The sequence below is a fragment of the Hypanus sabinus genome (assembly GCF_030144855.1).
Source record: "Hypanus sabinus isolate sHypSab1 chromosome X2 unlocalized genomic scaffold, sHypSab1.hap1 SUPER_X2_unloc_25, whole genome shotgun sequence".
Taxonomy (NCBI): Eukaryota; Metazoa; Chordata; class Chondrichthyes; order Myliobatiformes; family Dasyatidae; genus Hypanus; species Hypanus sabinus.
In genome coordinates this window covers 420,482-437,819 of record NW_026778996.1, presented here as the reverse complement: position 1 = coordinate 437,819, position 17,338 = coordinate 420,482, and the positions used below count along the sequence as shown (strand labels likewise).

General features: G+C 49.1%; 1 long non-coding RNA gene across 1 annotated transcript; it reads right to left on the bottom strand.

Annotated features, from left to right (window-relative positions):
* Positions 1-8,700: 8,700 nt before the first annotated feature.
* Positions 8,701-17,051, bottom strand: LOC132385829 (uncharacterized). Its single transcript, XR_009509306.1, has 2 exons — positions 10,287-17,051; positions 8,701-9,746 (listed from the first exon to the last, which is right to left on the bottom strand). It is a non-coding gene; the product is annotated as an uncharacterized LOC132385829 (long non-coding RNA).
* Between the last annotated feature and the right edge of the window lie 287 nt (positions 17,052-17,338).

Sequence of the window (17,338 nt, the reverse complement as noted above, 5' to 3'; positions counted from 1 at the left end):
CTCTCCCTCTCTCTCTCTGTTCTTCTCCCTCTCTGTCTCTGTCTCTCTCACGGTATCTCTCTCTTTCTCCCTCTCTCTCTGTTCCTCTCTCTCTGTCTCTCTCCCTCTCTCTCTCTTGCTCTTCCTCTCTCCCCTCTCTCTCTTCCTCCCTCCCTCTCTGTCTTTCTCTCTCACTGTTCTCTCTCTGCCTCTCCCCTCTCTCTCTCTCTCTGTCTCTCTCTGCCTGTCTCTCTGTCTCTCCTTCTCTCTCTCTTAGCCTCTTGCTCTCCCTCTCTCTCACTCTCTGTTCCTCTCCCTCTCTCCCACCAACTCTCTCCTTCTCTCTCTTCCTCTCTCTCCCCCTTGCTCTCCCTCCCTCTCTCTCTCTTGGTCTTTCTCTCTCACGGTTCCTCTCGCTCCCTCTCGCTCCATCCTCTCCATCTCTGTCTCTCCCCTTCTCCCCACCCACTCTCTCTCTCTCTCTCTCCCTGTCTACGTCTCTCTCACTGTTCCTCTGTCCCACTCTTTCTTCCTCACTCTCTCTCTTTCTGTCTCTCCTTCACTCTCTTCCCATCTCTGAAAATCTCCCTCTCTCTGACTCACTCTCCCCATCCTCTCTCTCTGCCTGTCTCTCTGTCTCTCACTCTCCCTCTCTCTCTGTCTCTCTCCTTCTCTCCATCTCTCCCTCTCTTTCTCTCTCACACTTTGTTCCTCTCCCTCTCTCTCTCTTTCTGTCTCTCTCTCTCTGTCTCTCCCCCTCTCTGTCTCTCCCTCTCTCACTCTCTCCCCACCCTCTCTCTGCCTGTCTCTCTGTCTCTCCTTCTCTCTCTCTCTTAGCCTCTCGCTCTCCCTCTCTCTCCTCTCTCCCTCTCTCTCACTCTCTGTTCCTCTCCCTCTCTCCCCACCAACTCTCTCCCTCTCTCTCTGTTCCTCTCTCTCCCCCTTGCTCTCCCTCCCTCTCTCTCTCTTGGTCTTTCTCTCTCACGGTTCCTCTCGCTCCCTCTCGCTCCATCCTCTCCATCTCTATCTCTCCCCCTCTCCCCACCCACTCTCTCTCTCTCTCCCTGTCTACGTCTCTCTCTCACTGTTCCTCTGTCCCACTCTTTCTTCCTCACTCTCTCTCTTTCTGTCTCTCCCTCACTCTCTTCCCATCTCTGAAAATCTCCCTCTCTCTGACTCACTCTCCCCATCCTCTCTCTCTCTGCCTGTCTCTCTGTCTCTCACTCTCCCTCTCTCTCTGTCTCTCTCCTTCTCTCCATCTCTCCCTCTCTCTTTCTCTCTCTCACACTTTGTTCCTCTCCCTCTCTCTCTCTTTCTGTCTCTCTACCTCTGTGTCTCTCCTGCTCTCTCTTTCTCTCTCCCTCTCTCCACCCCTCTCTCTCTGCCTCACTCTCTCACCACACCCTCTCTCTCTGCCACCCTCTCTCTGTCCCTCTCTTTTCCTCTCCCTCTGCCTGTCTGTCTCTTGCTCCCTCTCTCTCTCCCCTCTCTCTCTCTCTCTCCCTCCCTCTGTCTCCCTCTCTCCCCCTCTTTTTTCCTCTCTCTGCCTTTGTATCTCTCTTGCTCTCCCTCGCTGTCTCTCTCACCCTCTCTCTCTGTCTGTCTGTCTCTCTCTCTGTTCCTCTCTCTCTCTCCGTCTCTCTCTCTCACTCTCTTTACATATACAATTCCTCAATTTCTCTATCTTTTCTTTTCCTCATCCGTAATCTTTTGCACCCTCCCACTCTTTCCTCCAAACATTCTTCCCGACACAGTCACTAACCTGCATCTTTCCCTTATTGTCTCTTACTCCGTTTATGCCTAACCTTCCGCTTGCCTCTCGCTTTCTCCCCAATTCCCCCTTTCCTGTAGCTTGCTGTCTCCGCCACCCACCCGTCCAGACCAGACCCCCTCCCCCACCCCGCACTGTGATGACGGTTTTACACATTCAGTGGATTACAGATGTTGTATAATTTCTCGTCGGTTGGAAAGATTCAATATTCTCTCAGAATATAAAGTGTTGTGGTTTCTGGGAGAGGCCTGTTTGTTTCCGTTTAGTGTGCTGCAGAATAGGCGGCGGAGGAGTGTGGAGAAGGGGGGGGGGGAGAGAGAGAGAAGAGAGGAGAGATGAGCGTAAATTGGGACAGTTGCTTTCAATGAATCAAGATACAGTGATAACTTTTGATTCGCATCCCGTCCATATAGATCAATTCATCACCTCGGGACTGGGAGTGCGGGGTCGCGAAATGTGAAGGGACAATTAATTAAATGAACGAATCATACAGACCAATTAATCACAGCGCTACATTAGGGAGATTGTGAAGTTGGTGGTCCATCTCTCAGGAAGTCAGAATGTTCGACGTGTGTGGGGTCTTTGATAATGCGGACTGTTTTATTGAGGCAGAGAGATGTGTAAACAGTGTCCACAGTTTCCATGAGGTACTGAACTTGTTCACAGCTCTCTGCAGTGTTTCCGGTGGTGGTCAGTGCTGTTGCCGTGACAACACGACCAGTTTCCGCACAGGATGTGTTCTGTAAAAACAGATGATGGTCGCCCAGGAGGCGCCGATTTTCTTCAGCCTCTGGAAGAAGCAGAGATGCCGCTGAGCTCTCTTGGCGATAGTGTCCTTGTGGCTGGACAAGGACAGGCTGTCAGTGGTGTTCACTCTCAGGAGATTGGAGCTCTCAACCCCCTTATCCTCTGCCGTTGATGTAAACAGGAATGTCTGCATCGCCCCGGCTGACTTCCTGTTGTCAGTAACCAGCTCTATTGTATTGGTGAAATGGAGTGGGTGGGGAGTGTTGATACCAGGTCACAAAGCTCTCCAGCTCCGACCCGACACGCGGGTGGAGAAGGTTTACAGGAGTAAATTCCAACCGTGTGAAAACAGCACTGGCTCTGTGAACACGGGTGGATCTGTCCAGACGGACTGAAGGGTCTATTTGCGCGCTTTCCCCGAATCTCGTCCTTCTCTCTCACTTTTCTCACTCTCACCTTCCTCTCTCTAGTCTCTCTCCGCTTCTCCTCTCTCATCCCAAACTCTACTATCCCTCCTCCTCACTCTCCTCCATTACTCCCCACTCCCTCCGCCTTACATCACTCTCACACTGACCCCTCACCCTCTGCTTACTCCCTACCTTCCTGAATCCTGCATCACTCATATGAAACATATTCCTCCCGCGCCCTCCTCATCCAGCCGAAAGGCTTTATCTGCTGTCGCTTCCGCAGGACACGGATTTAATCAACTTCCGGTGACTGATTCACTGTCAATCCCTCAGCGGAGAGGGAGGGAGAGGGTGAGTGGAAGTTTCAGGACTTTAGGAATAGGGAGAAACACAGTTGAGGGAGTTGGGAAGCGGTGAGGGAGGAGGGAGACTAGGGGATGACGAGATATGGGGAGAGGTAAGTGTGTAGAAGGAGGAGAGATAGAACGGGTAAAGAACTCCGGGGAAGTTGAGAAGCAGGTGTTACTGGGAAGATGGATAACCAGGACTGAGTGGAACCAGACAGGAGAGCAAGTTCACTCTCACCTTCTCCATCACCTTCTCCCTATCCGTTTCCCTCTTTCACTACCCCTCCTCTCTCTCTCTGTCTCTCTCTCTCTCCCTCTATCTCTCTCACTTCATTTCCTGCCTAAACGTACGAGTCAGTTGCAAAACTAAAGTTAACCCTTTCTGAATTGGTGGTGGATGGGGAAGATTTTACATTGATGTAGGTCCCCATCACCCAGGACATGCCTTCGTCTCATTGCTCCCATCAGGGAGGATGTACAGAACCCTGGAGACACACTAACTGGTTCGGGAACAGCTTCTTCCCTCCACCATCAGATATCTGAATGGTCAAAGAACCCATGAACACTTCCTCAGTATTTTCCCTCTCATTTTGCACTACATTTCAAATTTAATTTTACACATCCTAATTGTAATCTGTAGTTTTTATTGCTAAATATTGCAATGTACTGCAGACACAAAACAACAAATTTCACCACGTATGCCGGTGATATTAAACCTGATTCTGATGCACAAACACACACAGCTGGGCTCAGACATACAACACTCCCACATTCCTCCCTTTGTGACACCCTGCTTGCTCCGACGGGCCAGATGGCCTCATTCTGCTCTTATGTCTCACGGTTCTTATGGTCTCATGGACTATTTTCTAAATGGGGAGAAATTTCAAAAACTGAGATGCAAAGTGCACAATTCCCACAAGTTTTCTGAATTCAAAAGTCAAATTTAGGGGCTCAGCGTTGGGGACGTTGCAGGAAAGTGGCGCTGATATCAAAGACACGACCCACCCAGCCAACACACTTTTTGTCCCTCTTCCCTCCGGGAGAAGGTTCAGGAGCTTGAAGATTCCTACGGTCAGATTTGGGAACAGCTTCTTTCCAACGGTGATAAGACTGCTGAACAAGTCCTGACACGGATCTGGGCCGTACCTTCCAAATATCTGGACCTAACTTGCACTACCTTACTTTCCCTTTTCTGTTTTCTGATTATAATTTATAATTTAAATTTTTATTGTATTTACTTCGAATTGTACTTCTGGGAGCGCGAACACAGAATCAAACATCACTGTGATTATTGAACGCTCTAGTATCAATTGTTTGTCCGCCCTCAAACACTGTTGGGAGAGGTATGCTCCCATTGCCAGAGGGGTGTCAGTGGGTGGGACGCTGAGAGCCCGGCCGGGCCAGAGTTTGGAACCGGGACCGACTGAGGCCGGAGACCGGGAGCTGCGCCTCGGGTTTCGGCTGCAACACCGGCGGGTCGTGAATCCTTTCGAAGGCAGAGCTGAAGAGACTGGCGGAGATTCCGTGAGATGTTTCAGCTACACGGAGGGAGCCCGGCCTTTCCCCGCCGAGGATCGGGGCCTGTTGTCTGGAGTTGTCTCCCAGACCCGTCCCTTTCTGCCGGGAGACGGGAGCTGACCCGCAGCGGCTGCCGGTGGATCTCCGGAGCTCTCACCGCTCCCCTGTGCAATCCGGATGGCTGAAACCCATGGTCAATTCTTGCTTTAGAAAATAAGAAACAGTAGCAGGCGTGCGTGGCCAGTCAGCCCTTTGCGCCTGTTCTCCCCTTCCCTCAGAATACCCGATATTTATACTTTATACTTCTCTTTATTGTCACCAAACAATTGATACTAGAACGTACAATAATCAAAGCAATATTTGACTCTGCGCTTTGCGCTCCCTGAAGAACAAATCGAAGTAAATGCAATAAAAAATTAAATTATATATCATAGTTAGAAAATAGAAAAGGGTAGTACAAGGTAGTACAAGTCAGGTCGGGATATTTGGAAGTTGCGGCCCAGATCCGGGTCAAGATCCGTTCAGCAGTCTTATCACAGTTGGAAAGAAGCTGTTCCTAAATCTGGCCTTACGAATCTTCAAGCTCCTGAACCTTCTCCCAGAGGGAAGAGAAACAAAAAGTGTGTTGGCTGGGTGGGTCGTGTCCTTTCCCATCATCGCTGAGTCCCTAAATTTGAAATTTGAATTTAGAAAACTTGTGGAGAAAATTCCAAATATTCACCACAATATGGGTGAGGAAATTTCTCCGGATCTCAGCCCTGCTGAGGTAACCTCGGATTTTGAGTCTCTGACCCCTTGTTCAACACCACCCCGCCGCCAACCCCCACCTAGGAAAACATCATTCCTGCCCCTGCCCTGTGATTCTGTGTCTCTTTCAGTCAGACCACCTCTTATTTCTCTAGTTTTGAGACAGGCCCAATCATTGTAATCTCTCTGAGGACACTACCACAACCGAAAATCAATCTGGGAAACTTCTTCATTCCCTTTATCCGATAGGCTGCCTCTGGGACGGGGACCAGACCTGTGCACAGTGTTCCATGCAGGCTCTCAACAGGACCCCATATACCTTCAGAGGAGATCTTTATTCTTGTATTTATTCTATCACGTCTGCTCAGCCATTTCATCATGGCCGATCCATTTTTACTCTCTACAGCAATCGCCTGTCTTTGCCCCGTATCACGTCAGGCACTGACCAATCAAGAATCAATCAACCTCTGACTGAAAAATACATAATGAATTGGCCTCGCAAGCTGATTTCCACAGATTCACTTCTCCCGGCGACAGAAATTCTCCTCATCTCTGATCCAAAAGGACACCCTTCTATTTTGAGTCTGTGTCCTTAGACATGCCCACCAGAGGAAACACCTTCTCCACATTCACTCCATCAAGCTCTCTCAGTATTCAACAGGTTTCAATCAGGTCACCCCTCATTCTTCTGAATTGCAGTGAATTCAGACCCAGAGCCATCGAATGATTTTCATATGACAAGACATTTAATCCTGGAATCATTTTCATGAACCACATTTGAAATATTTCCAGTTTCAACACACCCTTTCCAAGATAATGACACAAAACTGCTCCCAATACTCCAAGTGAGGTCTCACCAGTGCTTTATAAAGACTCAACTTACATCTTTGCATTTATAGACTTGTCCTCTTCAAATGAATGGTGACATCGCATATGCCTTCCGCACCACAGACTCCTGCAAATTAACCTTCAGGGAATCCTGCGCAAGGACTCCCAAATCCCTTTGCATCTCAATTTTTGAAATTTCTCCCCATTTAGAAAATAGTCCATAAGACTATAAGAACCGTGGGAGATAAGAGTAGAATGAGGCCATCTGGCCCATCGAGTCTACTCCACCATCAATCATGGCTGATCCCTTGTTTAAAATCTCCTCCTCAACCCCAGATTCCAGCCTCCTCCCTGTAACCTTTGATGTCATGTCCGAACAAGAAGCAGTCAATCTCTGCAATAAATACTCCCAACGACCTGGCCTCCACAGCTTCATGTGGCAACAAATTCCACAAATTCACCACCTTTTGGCTAAAGAAGTTTCTTTGCATCTCTGCTCTGAAAGGATTCCCCTCTATCCTGAGGATCTGCCCTCTTGTCCTGGACTCTCCCACCATGGGAAACATCCTTTCTATATCTACATTGTCTAGGCCTCTCAACAGGACCCCATATACCTTCAGAGAAGGTTTTCTTCTATTCAAACCTTCCTTCCCATTCAATGCTCTTCATTTAATATCGAACTCAAACAGTGAACAGACACAACACAGCCTCAGCCATGAATTTAAAGGGCAGGTGTTGCAACAGTTTGAGCTTAATACCGGGGGCCACGGAGCAAGCAGGGTGTCACAAAGGGAGGAATGTGGGAGTGTTGTATGTCTGAGCCCAGCTGTGTGTGTTTGTGTATCAGAATCAGGTTTAATATCACTGGCATATGTGGTGAAACTACTGATTACAATTAGAATGTGTAAAATTATATTTAAAATGTAGTTCAAAACGAGATGGAAAATGGGGATGGGGATGTTCATGGGTTCTTTGCCCATTCAGAAATCTGACAGTCGGGAAGAAGCTGTTCCTGAACCAGTGAGTGTGTCTCCAGGGTCCTGGACATCCTCCTTGATGGTAGCAATGAGACAAAGGCATGTCCTGGGTGATGGGGGTCCTTAATTGTGGATGCCCTCTTTTTGTGGCATCATCTTTTGAATGTGTCCTGGATGCTGTGGAGTCCAGTGCCCATGAAGGAGTTGGCTGAGTTTACAACTTTCTGCAGCATTTTCCGATCCTGTGCAGAGGACTCTCCACACCACGCAGTGATGCAACCAGTTAGAATGCTCTCCACGGTGCATCTTTAGAAATTTGCAAGTGTCTTTAGTGTCAGTCCGATTCCCCTCAATCTCCGAATGAAATATAGCCGATGCTGTGCCTTCATTGTAACTGCATCAATATGTTGGGCCCCGGATAGTTCCTCAGAGATGTTGACAGGCAGGAAATGGGAACTGCTCACCCTTTTCACTTCTGATCCCATGATGAGGACTGGTGTGTGTTCCCTCGACTTCCCCTTCCTGAATCCACAATCAATTCCTTTGTCTTCATGATGCTGAGTGCAAGGTTGTTGCTGTGACACCACTCAACTTGCTGATCTATCTCACTCCTGTACTCCTTCTCGTCACCGTCTGAAATTCCACCAACAATAGTTGTGTCATCGGCAAGTTTATAGATAAGCCTAGACACAAAGACGTGGTGTAGAGAGAGTAGAGCAGTGGGCTGAGCACGCATCGTTGAGGTGTGCCAGTGTTGATTGTCAGCAAGGAGGAGATGTTATTTCTGATCCACACAGACTGGGGTCTCCTGGTGAGGATCCAGTTGCAGAAGGAGGTACAGAGGCCCAGGTTTTGGATCTTGTTGATTACAATTGAGGGTCTGATTGTGTTGAATGCTGAGCTGATATCAGCAGCCTAAATTGCTTTTATCCTGGTGATCTAAGGCTGAGTTTGAGCCAGTATTTTTTGACAGATTGTGGCGGTTGGCAAATTGCAGTGGGTCCCTGCACACAGACAGGAGTTGATTGACCATGACCAACCCCTCAAAGCACTTCATCACAGTAGTGAGCATCACTGGGCGATAATCGTTGCGGCAGGTCACCCAGGTATTTTTGGGCGCTGGTATGATTGTCGACATTTTTAAGTGTGTGTGTGTGTGTGTGTGTGTCTACGTGTGTTTGCACACTTGAGCAGAGAGACAGAGCATTTGAGGGTTTTGGATGCAGTAATATTTCCAGTAATTGGTGTGCCTCGAAGGATGGGTCACAGTGTTGGGCCGACCATTCAGATCAGAACAAAATAATTTACCCAGCAGACCGAGCTCACAACCCGCTCTTGTGTTTCAGAGTTATTTACAAATTGGAATGTACAATTTAAAATGTGCAAAGTAAATTTATTATCAAAGTATACGCATGTCACCAAGTATAATCCTGGGATTTGATTATATTGTAAATTCAGTAAACTCAAGAACCATTATACGATGAATGAAAGATCGCCCACAAAAGGACAAACAAAACAACCATGTGGAAAAGACAACGAAATTCAAATACAAAAGAATAAAACTAAGAAATAACCCAGAAATAAAAATTAAGAACATGAGATGAAGAGTTGTTGATTATGTCCATCGGTTGTGGGAATGGTTTAGTGATGGGGCAAGTTAATTTGAGTAAAATTATCCCCTCTTTTTTAGGACCTGTTGGTTGAGTGTAATAACTGTTCCTGAACCTGGGGTTGAGGCTCCTGAGGCTCATGCACCTTCTTCCTGATGGCAGCATTGAGGAGAGAGCATGGCCTGGGTGGTGGGGGTCCTTGATGATGGATGCTGATTTCCTGTGACAGCAGCCCTCAGAGATGTGCTCAGTTGTAAGGAGAGTTTTACCCGTGATGTGCTGGGCCATATCCACTATTTCTAATCGGATTTTCCTTTCAGGGGCTTTGGTGTTTCCATACCAGGCCATGATGCAACCTCTGAACATGCTCCCCACCACACATCTGTCCAAGTTTGTCAGGGTTTTAGATGTCATTCTGAATCCATTCAAGCTTCTGAGCAGGAACAGACAGTTCCTGCTTTCGTGTAATTGCACTTGTGTCCCGGGCTCGGAACAGATCCTCTGAAATGTTGACACTGTGGAATTTAAATTTGCTGAAGGTCTCCACCTTTGAGCCCCGATGAAGATTGCCTCATGGGTTCCTGTTTCCTCCTCCAAAGTCCAGAACCAGTTCATTGCTCTTGCTCTAATTGAATGAGAGGCTGCTCTTGGACCATAAGACCATGAGAGACAGGAGCAGAATTAGGCCATTTGGCCCATCAAAACTGCTCTGCCACTTCATCACGGTAAATCCATTTTCCCTCTCAGCTCCATTTTCCTGCCTTCGCCTTGTATCCTTTCATGTCCTGACCGATCGAAAGTCCATCAACGTCTGCCTTAGCAAAAGGAAAAGCAGAATCCGTCATCAGGGCAAGATGAGGTGAGGCACCTCCCACTCCATACACATCCATTTCTGTCCCTCCCCCCTCCCCACTCTCTAGCCTACAAACCTCTTTTACTCCTTACCATTCTCTTCTCTCCCTCCCCTCTCTCAACTCTCTCCTCTCTCACTCACTCTCCTCCCCTCTTCCACACTCTCTCCTCACACTCCCGCAACTTTCTGCTTCACTCTTTCCTCCCCAATATACCTCACTCTCCTACACTTGAATCCTCTCTCCCCACGTTCTCTTTCTTTCACTCTCACCCCTCTCTTTCCTCACTCTACCCTTCCCTTTTCCCCTTTCTCCACCCCTCTCAAGTCTCACCCACTCTTCCCCTCATCCTCTCTACACCCCCTCTCTCAGATCAATGATTCTGTGCTCTGTTTACATTTGTTTAGTAGATTGTTCGTATCACTTCTTCCTTTATCAATTCTTTCACTCTTTGTTTTAGACTTGGGATTGTGTTTTTCATTATATATTGTACTTCTCACTTACTGTAATCTGACAAACAATCCCGCAGCATCCTCGACAGTTCCTACTCCCCACTGATAGAATCCTCTCAGCTTGCTGATCTCGGTCCGACACGTCCACTCTTTATTATTTTCCATAGAGGTTGCCTGAACTGCTGAGTTCCTCCAGCATTTTGTGTTCTCCGTTACACCTCCTCCTCTCTGCCCCTTTCTTTTCCCATTTCCTGCACGTCTCTCCCTTCCTCCATTCTTACCCATCTCTCCCACGTGCTCACTCTCTCTGTCCCTCTCTCACCCCAACTGTTCATTGCAGTCTCTCTGTCTCCCCCTTTATCACTCTCTCTCTCTCTCTCACACACACACACACACACCTCTCCCCTGTATTACTCTCGCAATCACTCCCACACTCTCCTCCACTCCAGCCCTCTCCATCTCTCCCACTTTCACGCTGGTCCACTCCTTCCTTCCCACCCCTGTTCCCGCTCTTCTTCTCTTGTTTGCTCAGATTTCACATAAAATGGTTCTCCCTCTCTGCCTGCCCACCCTCTATCGCTGCTCACGTTCTTAGCCTCCACCTTCCTTCCCCCTTCCCTCGGTGCCTCTCTTCACCCTCTCTCACTGCACCCACTCGCTCATCCCACTCTCACCCTCTTCAACCTACCTACCCGCACTGTCCCATTCTCTCCCCCATAGTCTACCCTTTGTCTCTTAACATATCTCTACCTCACTCTCTTTCTCTCCTCACCTCTGTCACATCTGTCCGCCACGGACAGTTAGACAGAGATGGAGAGCGAGGAGTGAAACTGACCAAGTCAGCAATTAATTGTATCGGCATTGGCTTTGGTCAGTGACCCCTGCTCCGCCTTGTTCCCAGACTGCATATCTTTTCCTCCATCCGTGCCTTTATAGTACACTGAGAGTGAGAGGGAGAAGGGGGAGAGGGAGGGAGAGAGACAGAGAGAGAGGAACAGAGAGTGACGGAGAGAGAGACAGAGAGAGAGTGAGAGCGACAGCGTGTGAGGAACAGAGAGAGGGGGTGACAGAGAGAGGGGGAGAGAGGGAAGGCCAAAGAGGGGGGGAGAGAGAGGGAGAGAGACAGAGAGAAACAGAGAGAGAGAGAGAGAGAGAGAGAGAGAGAGAGAGAGAGAGAGAGAGAGAAAGAGAGAGAGAGAGAGAGTGGGAGAGAGGAACAGAGAGTGAGAGAGACAGCGTGTGAGGAACAGAGAGAGGGGGTGACAGAGAGAGGCAGAGAGAGACACAGAGAGAGACGAACGGGGGGAGAGGGAGAAGCAGAGAGAGGGAGAGAGATAGAGGGAGAGGAACAGAGTGAGAGAGAGCGCGAGTAAGGAACAGAGAGAGGATGGGGAGAGAGTGAGTGAGAGGGACAGACACAGACAGCGAGAGAGGGAGTGAGAGAGTCAGAGAGAGTGAGAGGGAGAGGGAAATAGAGGGGGAGAGAGGGGGTGTGGAGAGAGAGTGAGAGAGAGAGAGAGGAGAGTGAGGGAGAGGGGGAGAGAAGAGGAGCGGGAGAGAGACAGAGGGAGTTTGAGAGAGAGAGAGGGGGAGAGGGAGAGAGAGAAAGGAGTGGGAGTGAGAGAGAGAGACGTATAGGGAGAGGGAGATGGAGAGGGTGAGAGTGAACTTGCTCTCCCGGTATCTCCTGCTTCTCAACTTCCCCCGAGCTCTTCACCCATTCTATCTCTCTTCCTTCTACACACTTACTTCTTCCCACATCTCGTCGTCCCTTAATCTCCCTCCTCCCTCGCCCCCTTCCCAATTCCCTCAACTGTTTCTCCCTCTTCCCAATGTCCTGATATTTCCCCTCGCCCTCTCCCACCCTCTCCGCTGAGGGTTTGACAGTGAATCAGAGTCACCGGAATTTGAGTAAATCCGTGTCCTGCGGAAGCGACAGCAGATAAAGCCTTTCGGCTGGATGAGGAGGACGCGGGAGGAATATGTTTCATATGAGTGATGCAGGATTCAGGAAGGTAGGGAGTAAGCAGAGGGTGAGGGGTCAGTGTGAGCGTGGTGTAAGGCGGAGGGAGTGGGGAGTAATAGAGGAGAGTGAGGAGGAGGGATAGTAGAGTTTGGGATGAGAGAGGAGAAGCGGAGAGAGACTAGAGAGAGGAAGGTGAGAGTGAGAAAAGTGAGAGAGAAGGACGAGATTCGGGGAAAGCGCGTAAATAGACCCTTCAGTCCGTCTGGACAGATCCACCCGTGTTCACAGAGCCAGTGCTGTTTTCACACGGTTGGAATTTACTCCTGTAAACCTTCTCCACCCGCGTGTCGTGTCGGAGCTGGAGAGCTTTGTGACCTGGTATCAACACTCCCCACCCCCTCCATTTCACCCACACAATAGAGCTGGTTACTGACAACAGGAAGTCAGCCGGGGCGATGCAGACATTCCTGTTTACATCAACAGCAGAGGATAAGGGGGTTGAGAGCTCCAATCTCCTGAGAGTGAACACCACTGACAGCCTGTCCTTGTCCAGCCACAAGGACACTATCGCCAAGAGAGCTCAGCGGCATCTCTGTTTCTTCCAGAGGCTGAAGAAAATCGGCTCCTCCTGGACGACCATCATCTATTTTTACAGAACACATCCTGTGCGGAAACTAGTCGTGTTGTCACGGCAACAGCACTGACCACCACCGGAAACACTGCAGAGAGCTGTGAACAAGTTCAGTACATCATGGAAACTGTGAACACTGTTTACACATCTCTCTGCCTCAATAAAACAGTCCGCATTATCAAAGACCCCACAAACGTCGAACATTCTGACTTCCTGAGAGATGGACCACTAACTTCACAATCTGCCTAATCCAGTGTTGTGATTAATTGGTCTGTATGATTCGTTGTTAATTAATTGCCCCCTCACATTTCGCGACCCCGCACTCCCAGTCTCGAGGTGATGAATTGCTCTTTATAGACGGGATGCGAATCAAAAGATATCACTGTACCTTGATTCATTTAAAGCAAATGTCCCAATTTACGTTCATCTCTCCTCTTCTCTTCTCTCTCCCCCCACCCTAACTCTGCCTGTCACTCTCTCGTACTCTCTCTCCTCTCCCCCCCCATTCTCTGTGCCTGTCACTCTCTCCCTCTCTCTTTCCCTTCTCTCTACCCCTCTCCTTTCCCCTCTTCTTCCCCCTCTCTTACATCCTCAATTACCCTCTCTCCCCCTTCTCCACACTCCTCCACCGCCTATTCTGCAGCACACTAAACGGAAACAAACAGGCCTCTCCCAGAAACCACAAGCCTTTATCTTCTGAGAGAACATTGAATCTTTCCAACCGACGAGAAATTATACAACATCTGTAATCCACTGAGTGTGTAAAACCGTCATCACAGTGCGGGGTGAGGGAGGGGTGCTGGTCTGGACGGGTGGGTGGCGGAGACAGCAAGCTACAGCAAAGGGGGAATTGGGGAGTAAACGAGAGGCAAGCGAAAGGTTAGGCATAAACGGAGTAAGAGACAATAAGGGAAAGATGCAGGTTAGTGACTGTGTCGGGAAGAATGTTTGGAGGAAGGAGTGGGGAGTGGGAAGGTGCAAAAGAGTATGGATGAGGAAAAGATGAGATGAGGAATTGTATATTTATAAAGAGAGAGAGAGAGAGAGAGAGAGAGAGAGAGAGAGAGAGAGAGAACACGAACGAACTGTGGAGCAGAATTGAGTACTGGGGCACAGGTAAATATCATCTCTGAACTGTCCCACGCTCACATTGAAATCCTCTGGGAATTGAGATATTCACCTGGTGAACAAACGATGTCGGTTCTCTTCTCTCAGATCTCTACTCAGCCTCGGTCTGCCTCTGGTCTCCCCTCAGCCCCCATCGCTACAGAGGAAACAACTGAAGCCTCTCCAACCTTTCATTCCCTCTGATCGATGAGGCAACCCCTCCATTTCCAGAACATTAACTCTCACCCGATCCTCCCTCCGCCGTAACAGGGTTAGAGTCCCTCCTGTTGTCAACCACCGACCAGCGGTTCTGTGCTGGCGATAGAGTCACCCGGATGGTGAGATGTGTCCAGCTGCCAGGGACAGGGATGACTCCGATCAGGTCCCTGGCATTCTAAAGGGGGAGGGCGAGCAACCAGACTTGTTGGTAAGTATTGGCACCAATGACAGTTAAAAATGTCAGCAGGCCCTGAAAAGAAATTTTGTGAGTTAGGTAAGGGGTTTGGGAACCGATGTGCTACCGCCGAGGATGAGGTCGTTGGTTTGTAGACAGAGACAGTATGTTGTGAGACTGCTGGCAATGAAAGGCTGCTGATCGGGCAACCTGGCAGTCGACAGGATGAGTTGCGATGGAAAAGACGCACAGAATCTAAAAGGCTGAACACAGGACTGAAGGTATTACATTTGAATGCGCGCATTGTGCAAACTGACGAGGAGGAAGAGCTGCGGACTGGCATACATGAGGTTGTGGGCATCACTGACAGCGTGGCCCTGTTGGTAAACATAACAAAATCAAACCATCAGAAAGAGCTGGCATAGGGTCGGAAGGTGCTGAGTCGCTGTGGGGAGAGCTGAGGAACTGCAAGTGCAAAGAAATCCTGGTGGAAGGTATGTGCAGACCCCCAAACAGTAGTAAGGACGTAGTCTACAAACTACAACGGGAGATAGAAAATGCAAGTCAGCGGGTCAACGTTACAATAGTCATGTGGGATTTCAGTACACAAATAGATTGGGAAAGCCCGGTTGCTGCTGGATGCCCCGGGGGAGAATTTCTAGAATGCCTGCGAGGTGGCTTCAGAGAGCAGCTCGTGGTTAAACCCACTATCGCCAAATCATTTCGGTTCCTCGCGGCCCAGTAGAACATGCATTGCGGCCTGGTGGCTGGGGACCACTGCACTAAGGGATCTGCTATTCTGGTTAGGGTGTGATGCAATGAACCGGGATTGAATTTGCAATTTGAGAAGGGGAAGCACAACGGAGATGCAGTGTTGCAGTGGAATGAAGGAAACTGCAGAGGCCTGAGAGAGGAGCTGGCCAAAAGTGATTGGAAAAGACCTTTGGCACCGATAACGTCAAAGCAAGAATGGGTGGAATTTCGGGAAGCAATTCAGAAAGCGCAGGATATACACATCCCAAAGAGACAGAAGTGTTCAAAAGGCAGAAAGTCCATAAGACCATGAGGTGCTGGAGCAGGTTAGGACATTCGGCCCATCCACTCTGTTTCAATATATCAGCATATCATCCTGGTTGATCCAATTTCGCAACAGACCCAATCTCCTGTCTTCTCCCCGTATCCTTTAACACCCTGAACAATCAGTAATATATGACCATCTGTAGTAAATGTACAGAGAGACTCGGCCTCCACCACTGCCTGTGGCAAAGAATCCCATAGATTCTCCACTCTGGCTAAAGAAACTCCTCCTCATTTCCGTTCTAACAGGATGCCCTCATGTCTCATCCGGTCTTAGACCCACCAATCACAGGAAAAACCCTGCCCACATCCACTCTATCAAGGCTCCTCCTTCAACGAGTTCACCCCTTATTTTTCTGAATTCTGGCCCAGAGACATCAATGGTGATATGACAACCTGTTCAATACTGGAACCATTTTCGTGCCCCACCTCTGAACCCCCTCGAGATTCAGCACATGCTTTCTAAGACAAGCAGCTCAAACCTGCTCAAAATACTACAAGTGAGGCCTCACCAGAGCTTTTTAATGTTTCAACATTTCGTCCCTACTTTTACCTTTTAGTCCTCATGAAATGAATGCTCTGTATACCATCTGCCGTTTCCAATCCTAATCTGTCTAGCTCCTTCTGTGGCCTCTCTACGTCCTCAGAACTACCTTTCCCTCCATCTCTGTTCATGTCCTCTGCAGATTTTGCAGCAAAACCATCAAATACATCATCCAAGTCATTGCCATATAGCAGAGAAGAATGGGTCCCATCACAGACCCCTGTGGAATGCCATTGGACATCTGCAGCCAGACAGAAAACGCTCCATTTATTCACACATTCTGCCTCCTGTCAATCAGCCACTGCTTTATCTGTGCTGGGCTCTTTCTGTAATACCATGGGCTCGTAGCGTGTTAAACAGCCTCATGTCTGCCACCTTTTTAAAGGCCTGAAATTCAAAACACACAACATCAACCGATTGTCTTTTGTCGATCCCGCTTGTTATTTCTTCAATGAATTTCAACAGATTTGTCAGGAAACTATGCTGACTACGGCCCTTTTTATCATTTGCCCAAAGAGCACTGAGACATCATCCTTAACAATCGAATCCAACATTTCCCAAACACTGAGGTCAGACCAACTGGCCTTCAGTTTCCTTCCCTCTGCCTCTCTCGCTTCCTGAAGAGTGGAGTGACACTGTTGTACTCCCCTTTCTCCGGAATCCCTCTTCCACAACACACTTGCCCTTACTCGTCACTTATTCCCTATTCTTCCTCATCTCTCTTCATCTCCCCACTCGGACTTCTACCTCTTTCAATCCACACTCTCCCTTCTCTCTCTCTCTCTCTTTCCCCCTACAATCCCTTTTCTCTTTTACTACCCCGTCTCTTCATATCCACTCCCCGTCTCTCTCCCGGTCCCCACACTCCCTTCTATTGCCCTCTCTCCCTCTCTCTCACAGGCCCCACTCCCCCTTCTTTCCTCTCCCCACTCCCCCGTCTTTCTCCCCAATCTCACTTCGTTCTCTGCATTACAGGGGCAAATCTAGCTGCAACAAGACCACCCAGACCGCCCCACCCAGCCAGATTATGCCCACACCAACCCACCCTCTGCACCTTCCTTACCTGAAACTGCCTGAGGGCAGAACTCAGAGATTTCCTGAGACAGGAAATGCCCCACCTCAGCCACCGAGGCGCCTCACCACAGGGGTGGCAGACCTTCTCCCCCCCCCCCCATAGGATGAAGGCCAGGGCCCCCGGAGCATTTGCTCTCTTGCCCCCTCCCGCCCGGGGGACCTGAGGCTACATATACCTGTCGTAGTACACTGGGGAATGGGAAACACGCAGAGGTGGATGGCATTTAGAGAACCATGGTCTGATCAGTGACAGTCAGCATGTCTTTCTGAAGGGCAGATCGTGTCTAACAAGCCTGATGGAGATTTTTTAA